We start from the raw sequence: 10116 nt of genomic DNA, 5'->3' as shown, positions 1-10116 counted from the left end.
GTCTTACATCGATCACAGGTGGGATCAGTGTTTGGGTATATCCTTGCCAGTTTCTCCTTAGTGAGATGAAGATGATGAACTTTCTTGAATTGTATTAGACCGTGTTTAGCACAAGGAGATGAGGAGTGTACTAGGTCGAGAATTAAAGTCCACTGGTCTTGTCCTTCAGTTGTTTAGAGATTGTGGGTTAATAGTGTTAATTACATCATATATCCAGGAGATGGCCCCTTGGAGACTAGTATTAAACCCTAAAAGAGCATCTAAGGGGGTGCTTGGAGGTTGCTCTGGGAAAGGGTGATAGCCTTTTTGTACAAAGTGCCTAACCTGAAGGTATTGAAAAAAATGGGAGTGGGGCAAGGCATACTTCTCTGACAATTGTTCAAATGATGCAAATACTCCGTTTATATATAAATCTTTAACAACTCTAATGACATTCCCATGCCAGGTCTGAAAAGCCAGGTCTGACATTGAGGGGGTGAAAAGATGATTTGCAAAAATAGGAGCCCAAAGGAAGCATTCTGCAACCCAAAATGTTTGCAAAAGTGTACCCAGATCTTTAATGTATGGTTAACTACAGGATTTTCAAAAGAGCCAGCACTAAGTGGTAAAGGGGCTGAGATGAAGGACGGGAGTTTCAATTTAAAAGATTCCAATTCTACCCAGACTGGAGCTTCTGCACCATCCCTGACCCACATTATAATGTTTTTGATAGCCCAATAATAGTGAAGAAAGTGAGACGTGGCCATACCTCCTAACCTTTTCGGCCTTTGTAGAAATGACTTATGAATACGTGGGGTTTTGCCATCCCATATAAATCAATTTCATTTATTTTTTTTAATTCAAATTATTGCTTTAGGTTCCTGTAATGTCCGTAGACGCCTTGTCTTACTGACATAAGAATAATTCAAGAACGAGCCGACTTCGTAGGTTCTTAACTGTGTAGCTTTTACTAGCGTTCATCCGACATACAACCTTCATCACATGCGCGTCTCCCTTCCTGTATACGTCACGCGCACTGCACGTACACCCGTGAGTAGGTCAAGTTAAACACGTGACCTTTCATTCATTACATCTCCCCCTCTAAGATGATTTTCTAACCTGTATATCACCCCCCTTTTCACAAAAAAAAATAAAAAATCCCCCACAGTACACAAGTCCATACGCCTCACAAATCCAGCCGGATTGCTGGCTTGCTCACCCTGCCAGAGCGAGTAACATATGGTGTGGAAGTTGGCCTTTCTGCTGCTCGGGACTCATCCGTGTTTCCACTCTCCCCTGGAGTGACATGGTCAGGATCCCTGCTGACAAAGGTGAGTGTTTTAGGTGTGGCCAACAGGTGGCGCCTGTTCCTTCTGTAATGTTCACCTTGAGCTGTCTCCACTATGTAGGATCTGGGAGTGGAGCTCTGACTGTGAACAACTGCTGGCATTGTCCATGTTTTCTGTCCATCAGGTTTGGTGAGTACTGCGTCACCCGAGTTCAGTGGGCGCAGTGTCCGCACGCCGTTCCTGCGGTTGTAGTAGAAAGCCTGCCTCGATTTGGCTGCGGCGTCAGCGGTTTTGATCAGTTCCTCTTTAGGCCAGGCCGGTTTCAGGTTATGCTGCAATGTGGGTAAGGTGGTTCTGAGTCTCCTACCCATGAGCAATTCCGCTGGACTGGCTCCAGTGGAAGAAGAGGGTGTAGCTCTGTATGTCAACAGGGCGAGGAGAGGGTCTTCCTGCCTTAATATGCTTTTGGCTATCTGAACAGCCCTCTCTGCCTGTCCATTACTCTGGGGGTAGTGTGGGCTTGAAGTCACATGGATGAAATCATAATCCTCACTGAACCTCCTCAGTCTCTCCATGTATAAGGATGTCATCCATGTACACCTCTGTGCCCTCTAGCCCGGTCAGAGTTTCCGCCATCTTTCTCTGGAAAATCTCTGGAGCACTCGTTATACCAAATGGAAGGCGGCAGAAAGCATACCTCCCAAATGGGGTGATGAAAGTGGTGAGCCCCCTGCTGTCTTCATGCAAGGGGATCTGGTAAAACCCACTTGCTGCATCCAACGTTGTGAAGAACTTTGACCCTGCGAGCCTTGGCATTATTTCCTCCATAGTGGGCAGCACGTATTTCTCACGTTTCACCGCTCGATTCAGCCTCCTGAGGTCAGCGCAGCAGCGAACCTCTTTCTTGTTCGGTTTCAGCACCGGCACCATAGCGGCGCACCATTCTGTGGGCTGAGTCACTTTTTCAATAATGCCCTCATTTTCCATGCGCTGCAGTTCTTTCTTAACCAGTGGTACAAGTGGCAGCGGTATCCGTCTGGCTGTATGCACCGCGTATGGCTGGGCACCCTCCACCAGAGCTATCTTCACTGGGTCTGTTTTCAGCAGTCCACTTGAACCGAAAACTCCACTGACCTCATTCATCCGCTTCACTAGACCCATCTCCACTGCCTCTGGACGACTCAGCAGACAGCTGCCTCTCCCCTTGATCACATACACTGGAAAGGAGTATTGTTTCTCCTTGTAGTTGGTTGTGGCTTGAAACTGTCCTATGCAGCTGATGTTTCCACCTGGGCTTATGAAGCATGTGTCAGGAGGTCCCAGTTTTATGTTTGGCTTCAGCTTTTTAAATGTCCCTTGGTTGATAACAGTAGCGTCAGCCCCCGTGTCAATTTTAAAGGTTATTGGTACATCACTTATTGTTAAACTAACAGTCCAATCTTCCTGACTGCTCTCTTTGCCAACTTCTCCCAGAAAGTACAGCTGTTTAACCTCTTCAGTGACTTCTCTCACCGCTTTAGAGTGACATACACGCTCCCAATGTCCCTTTTTATGACACTTGTTGCACTTACTGTTCGTTGCAGGACACTTCCGCTCATCGGTGTGCTGCGTCTTGCCGCACCTCCCGCATTCATCTACTTTGTTGGTTGCCGGACTGCCGCCACCATGACGCTGTCCGCCCTTTTTGTTTTGGCGTTCGTCCCGCCATCGGACAACATTGACGTTAGCCAGCAGGGCCTCTGGTTGGTTAGCTTGGAGGCTGAGCTGCTTTGTTATTGCCTCCGCCTGGCGCACTTGTTCAATGACTTTCACCAGAGTAAGGTCCGCTGTGAGCTGGAACTGACGGGAGAGCACCTTATCTTTTATGCCCACTACCAGACGATCTCTGATATGTTCATCCCTCTTGTCCCCAAACTCACAGTGTTCAGACAGCTCATACAATGTCCGGATGTACATCTCCGCTGTCTCTCCTGGCTGCTGGCTACGTTGATAGAAGCACGCCCTCTCATGTATGATGTTACGGCGGGGAATAAAGTAGCCGTCGAACTTTTTCAGTACGATATCATAGTCCACTTTATCACCCTCCGCCGCGAAGTCAAACGAGCTGAATATCTTTTCAGCCTCGCTGCCCATTGCATAAATCAGCGAACTCACTTGAATCTCCCCGTCGTCTTTATCCAGCTTTGTCGCGAGCCTGAAGCGCGAAAACCGTTGTCTCCACTCCGGCCATTCAACGGGGCAGTCAAACTTGAATTCACTCGGCGGATTAAACTTCGGCATGACCGCTCGTGTTCCGATACACAGACTATTCTGACACCATGTAATGTCCGTAGACGCCTTGTCTTACTGACATAAGAATAATTCAAGAACGAGCCGACTTCGTAGGTTCTTAACTGTGTAGCTTTTACTAGCGTTCATCCGACATACAACCTTCATCACATGCGCGTCTCCCTTCCTGTATACGTCACGCGCACTGCACGTACACCCGTGAGTAGGTCAAGTTAAACACGTGACCTTTCATTCATTACAGTTCCTATTACTTGGAAGATGGTATGTTATGCTTTGTATGTGGTTAGAACGTTATGTCCATGTTGTTGTGGTAATGTTTTGTGGGAATTTTTGCTTTCATACATTTATATTTTTGTATTTGTGCTGTTGATTTAACACAAAAAATTAATATATATACAGTGAATATATATAGTCGACACACCCCTGTTAAAATGACAAGTTTTTATGTAAAAAATGAAATCAAGACAAATCAGGTCAGAACTTTTTTCACCCTTAATATAAAATTGCAACCTATAACAGTAAAGTGAAAAACATTTCAAGGGGAAAAAAATACAAAACTTAAGTAACCTGGTTGCATAAGTGTGCACACCCTTTTATCGTTGGGGATGTGGCTGTGTTCAGAATAAACCAATCACATTCAAAGCCATGTTAAATAGTAGTAAATATAGACCTGCCATCAATTAAAGTGACTGTGATTAACCCCAAATAAAGTTGAGCTGTTCCTGTAGGATTTTCCTGACATCTTCTTGGTTGCATCCAACTGCAAAAGCCATGGTCCACACAGAGCTCACAAAGCATGGACGGGAGCTCATTGTTGAAAGGTGTCGATTAGGAGAGGGGTAGTAAAGAATGTCCAAGGCATTAGATGGAACATGGAACACAGTGAGTGTTATGTATGCACACATCGACAGTGCTGCATTTGATATGGTGCTGTTCTATTGTGCTGGGATCGATTGGTGATGCCTGCGGGCTCTGGGTTGTTTGATCGGGTCTGCCTTTGATGCTGGGTCAGTCGAAATAAAGAATGCCACGGAGAGGTTGTGTCGAGCGACAGCGCTGTGTCCTGACGTGATTTAAAATACAATATTGGCGACGAGGATGGGATATATCTCTCTCCCACCACCTGCCCCCTTCCTGGCATTACCTGGCGAGCCTCCGGTACCATGGACTCGCTGGCTACATAGTTTTGAAAATTACATCATCGCCTCAGGGCTCGACGACGTGAGCCGGGCTAGGAAGACGGCTCTGTTGCTACACTGCTTGGGAGCAGAGGGTCATCGTGTGCTCGGGTCTCTGGGGAACGTCACAAGCTTTGCCGAAGCTGTGGGACTTATGAGCACCCATTTCGCTGCTCCACAGAGTGCCCTCCTTCGGCGATTTATATTCCGTCAGCGACACCAACTGCCTGGTGAGTCTGTGCGGCAGTACGTAGCTAATTTGCGAGGGCTAGCTAGCTCATGCAAGTTTGTGGCGCTTCAGGACGAGATGGTTCGCGACCAGCTAATCGAACACACCAACAACGCAAAGGTGCGTGAGACTCTCCTGCTGGAAAAAGACGATCTGCTGCTGTCCAGAGCAATTACCATCGCACTACAGGTTGAGGGAGCAGCTGAGTGTGCTGCTATGCTAAATACACAGCAAGTGGCCACCTCCAGTCAAGCTGCCAACGACTCCTCCCTCTACTCACGGCTGCCCCTCGGGACGCAACCCAACTAGAGCGAGGCGGGCGCCGACTCCACTGGGGACGTCTTGCAACTGCAACGACGGCGTTCTCGGCCCCGCCCTCAACAGTCCTGTGGTAACTGTGGGTCTCGGTCTCATGTTTCAAGGGCTCAGAACTGCCCTGCCCGTGGCCAGACATGCCGTAGCTGCGGTAAGCACAATCACTTTGCCAACGTCTGTCGATCTTCCCCGGCTGGGTCAGAGGGCCACACCCCCCAGTCTTCAACCGCCGTCATTCACAAGGTGAGCTCTGGGCCAGTGTCATTCAAATCATGCACAGTCAATATTAATGATGTGTGCATCCCCCTGCTGTTGGACACCGGTGCAAGTGTGTCTCTCCTGAATGTTGATACCTACAGTCAATTTTTCGGTTCACTGCCACTGTCCGCACCCTCAGCTGTCCTCTGTGGGTATGGTGACTCCAAAATCGATCTGGTTGGCTCTCTCCAAGTGACTGTCCGCTATGGAACCAAGCTGGTGCCCAATGCAGTTTTTCATGTGGCACGCCGTGGGGCCAACCTGATGGGCCTGGACCTGTTCTCCGCTCTGGGGTTCTCCCTCTTAGACACAAGGGGGGCAGCAATCCTGACTGTCGCCACACCTTGGCAGCAGAAGTGGCCATCGCTGTTTATGGGGCTGGGCTGCCTCTCCGCCTTCACCCATCAACCTCTCCTCAACCCTGCTGTGAAATCTGTCATCCAACCACTGCGCCGCATCCCGTTGGCTCTCCGTGATGGGGTCTCCGCCGAGCTGCAACAACTGCTGGAAGCTGGCATCATTGAACCGGTGGACGCGTCACCTTGGGTCTCAAACCTCGTGGTGGCTAAGAAGAAGTCGGGGGGCCTGCGTGTCTGCGTCGATCTACGTGCAGTAAATAAGGCAGTGGTCCCTGATAAGTATCCACTGCCCACCTCAGAAGAACTCACTGCTCAGTTCTATGGCTCTGAGGTGTTCTCCAAGCTCGACCTCAGACAGGGGTACTTACAGGTGCCCCTCCACCCCAGCAGCCGAAACCTCACAGCCTTTGTGACACATGCAGGAGTGTTTCGCTACACCAGGATGCCTTTCGGTCTCAGCTCCGCCCCTAGCTGCTTCCAGAAAATCATGGTCTCCGTGCTGGCTGGCATACTGGGCGTGGCCATTTATCTGGACGATATAGTGGTACACGGGCCCACCAGTGAAATCCACGACAAGCGCCTTAACATGGTCTTCGCAGCCCTGTCCAAGCACAAGCTAACTCTCAATGCTGAGAAATGTGTCCTCTCTGTGCCAGCCATTGACTTCGTGGGGTTCCGGCTGTCAGCGAGCGGTGTAACTCCACTACAATCCAACGTGGACGCCATTCAGGCCATCCCTGAGCCCAGCTCGGCCGCCCAGGTCGCCTCCTTCCTGGGTATGACAAGTTACTACCCGAGGTTTCTTCCCCAGTACTCTGCGACCACAGCCCCCCTGCGCCAGCTGCTGCGTAAGGACGAGCCATGGGTGTGGTCAAAGGCATGCAGTGACGCTGCGCGTGATCTCAAGACTCAACTGACTTCACCACCAGTGTTGGCTCACTTCGACATCTCCAGCTCCACCTTTGTGACCTGTGACGCATCAGCCACAGCGATAGGGGCCGTGCTGTCTCAAACCCAGAACGGTGTGGAGAAGCCCATTGCCTTCGCCTCCCGTGCCCTCAACCTGACCGAGCAGCGGTACTCCGTGGGTGAGCGTGAGGCGTTAGCCTGTATCTGGGCTTGTGAAAGGTGGCACCTCTACCTCTATGGCCGCTCCTTCACCCTCAGGACAGATCACCAGGCCCTGACAGCGCTGCTGTCCACATCTGGGACAGGCCACAAACCCCTGAGACTGCACCGCTTGTCTGACCGCCTCCACCAGTACAACTTCAGCCTGCAGTTCACCCCAGGCAGAGACAATGTTGTCGCCGACCTGCTCTCTCGCTCTGTCTCCACCCCAGCTCCACAGACGGACACTGACTGTGTGGAAAAGGACATTGTCCAAATGCTACACACACCCCTCCAGGCCACTGTCTCTCTGCAGGAGCTGAGGGCAGCCTCCGAACAGGACCCTGTCCTCTCCCAGCTCCGCACCTACATCCAGAACGGCTGACCTCACAAGGTCCCAGAGGAGCTGGCTGCGTTCGCCCAAGTCAGACAGGAGCTCTCCTGCTGGAACGACACCTGCGTGGCACATGGTTTTGCACAGTGGTTCCAGCTGCTCTCCATGCACGTGTTTTGAATACGGCGCATGAAGGCCACCTGGGCATTGTGAAACTGAAACAGCGCTGCCGAGACCTGGTGTGGTGGCCTGGGATAGACAGAGATATTGAGGCTCTGGTGAAGGACTGTTCTGCCTGCCTTGTGAGTGGCAAGACTGGCCACCAGGCTCCCCCACCCCTGCAACCTCTCGCCTGGCCCTCTCAGCCCTGAGAACACCTGCAGTTGGACATTTGTGGTGAGATCCATGGAGTTCCCCACCACCAACGCTTCATGGTGGTCGCCTACGATCTACACTCAAAATGGCCGGAACTCACCACTTCCGGCACTGTGACCTCACAGATCATCATCGACTTCCTGGACTCTCTTTTCTCTCGCTGGGGCCTCCCAAAGGCCATCACCACTGACAACGGCCCTCAGCTGGTCTCTGCTGAGTTCACTGCTTATCTCGAAAGCAAGGGCATCCGTCATATACGCACTGCGTACTACCAACCCCAGGCCAATGGCGGCGTTGAACGTTTTCACCAGTCACTGAAGAACGGCCTCAGAGCACACATGGCCCAAGGGTGCTCTTTCACGCAGGCCATCCGTCACACTCTGCTGCACTATCGGGCCACACAGCACTCGACCACAGGCGTCTCCCCAGCCTCTCTCATGCTAGGCCGGGAACTGTGCATGCCCCTTGACAGGCTCCGCCCCTCCACACCTCAGGCACCTCCCTCTGGGGTCAGAGCCTCAGTCACTCGTCAGCAGATGCGGATGAAGCAACGGTTTGACCAGTCAAAACGAACCAGGGTGCCAGACATCAATGTGTCAGACTGGGTCAGGGTCCGCAGGCCCCACAGGGACAATAAAATGGCTTCATACTGGTCCTCTCCTCTCCAAGTCACCCGTCAGCTGGGCCCAGCCACTTACCTCCTCAGCGATGGCACTCGGTGGCACTCCAGTCGTCTACGGAAGGTGTCAGCTCCGCCACACACAGCTGGTGACACAACCATAGCCATTCTCTCAGCATGGCGAGACGCCCCGGGGCTTCATGCAGCTCCTACACGGGCCCCAGACATTTCTGGGCCTCAGCTTCCCCTGCCATCTCCCTCCCCACCTCGGCCTGCCCAGCCTCAGGCCGCCCCGCGACCTGTTCGCACACGTTTACGCCCTGGCCACCTAGAGGACTTTGTGTCAACCTTTCATGTTTGAAATCCTGCCGGGGGGGGGGGGATGTTATGTATGCACACATCGACCGTGCTGCATTTGATTTGGTGCTGTTCTATTGTGCTGGGATCGATTGGTGATGCCTGCGGGCTCTGGGTTGTTTGATCGGGTCTGCCTTTGATGCTGGGTCAGTCGAAATAAAGAATGCCACGGAGAGGTTGTGTCGAGCGACAGCGCTGTGTCCTGACGTGATTTAAAATACAATAGTGAGGACTACCATCAACAAGTGGAGAAAATATGAAACAACTGTGACATTACCAAGAACAGGACGTCCCTCCAAAATTGATGAGACGACAAGGAGAAAACTGGTCGGGGAGACTGCTACAGCAACACTAAAGGAGCTGCAGGAGTTGCGCCCTACGTGTGACAACAATTTCTTCACCTGTCTTAGCATGGGGTAGGGTGGCAAGACTGAAGCATTTTCACATGGGGGGGCGACAAACACAACATCCAAGCCTGGCTACATTTTGAAAAAAGATAGACCCAGTCTCCCAAAACCATGTGAAAATGTTATGGTCTGATAAGAGGTTGAACTTTTTGGCTATAATTCCAAAAGGCGTTTAGCGCAGAAACAACAGCACATCGTCAAAAGAACATCAGAGTTGGGAGAGTTAGTTTATAAATGTATTCTGTTACAATTATATGTAACTCGTGGAAATATGTACCACACAGGACACAATCACTACTTTTGGGGTTCTTTATTTTTTTTGTGTTATCACTCTAAATTGAATGGTTTAGGCAGAAAGATTTCAAACAAATAAAAAAAAACCTCAAACACAAATCAAAATACGGCCGTGGGCTTATCAATTCCATTTCCCTTCACAGGGACCTCCAAGTTGAGCTTCTGGCTTTGTACAAAAATCCTAATATCTTGCTAATCACGTTTGGACTTCCTCAAACAGTCTGTACATTCCACGACATTCATCGCGCTATTTGCACCCATGGATTTCATTAGATGGACTCAGAATGCATTTCGCCTGCATCTCTCAGCTTACTCAACCGGAAAAGGGACCAGAATCCCCTGAGCACAAGAAGAAATTCTCCAATCTCGCCCTCTAGTGGCACCAGATTGTAACAGCGGAGTTAACCCTTTTTATGATCTCTGTTGTTCCCTTAGTAGTCCGGTGGCTTAGTGAAATGATCGTTACGGAGCGGATAAAAGCGCCATTTTTGGTAGGATGGTTCCATGGGGTCAGTTATTGGATTTTAGGGTAGGAGCCCCTGGAAAATCTCAATTTAAAATATCAAATTGCAATACTGTCAATGTCAATGAAGTATCTGAAAATCCGCCTAGTATTTTTCAGACAATATGCATCATAAAATCATCAAATCATTTCCAAATGTGATAAAGTTGGCCAACTTTTACAGAAATAAAGTCCCCAAACATTAAGTATTATCAACAACACATT

The sequence above is a fragment of the Lampris incognitus genome, chromosome 6 (genome assembly GCF_029633865.1).
Source record: "Lampris incognitus isolate fLamInc1 chromosome 6, fLamInc1.hap2, whole genome shotgun sequence".
Taxonomy (NCBI): domain Eukaryota; kingdom Metazoa; phylum Chordata; class Actinopteri; order Lampriformes; family Lampridae; genus Lampris; species Lampris incognitus.
This window is presented reverse-complemented; position numbering follows the sequence as displayed.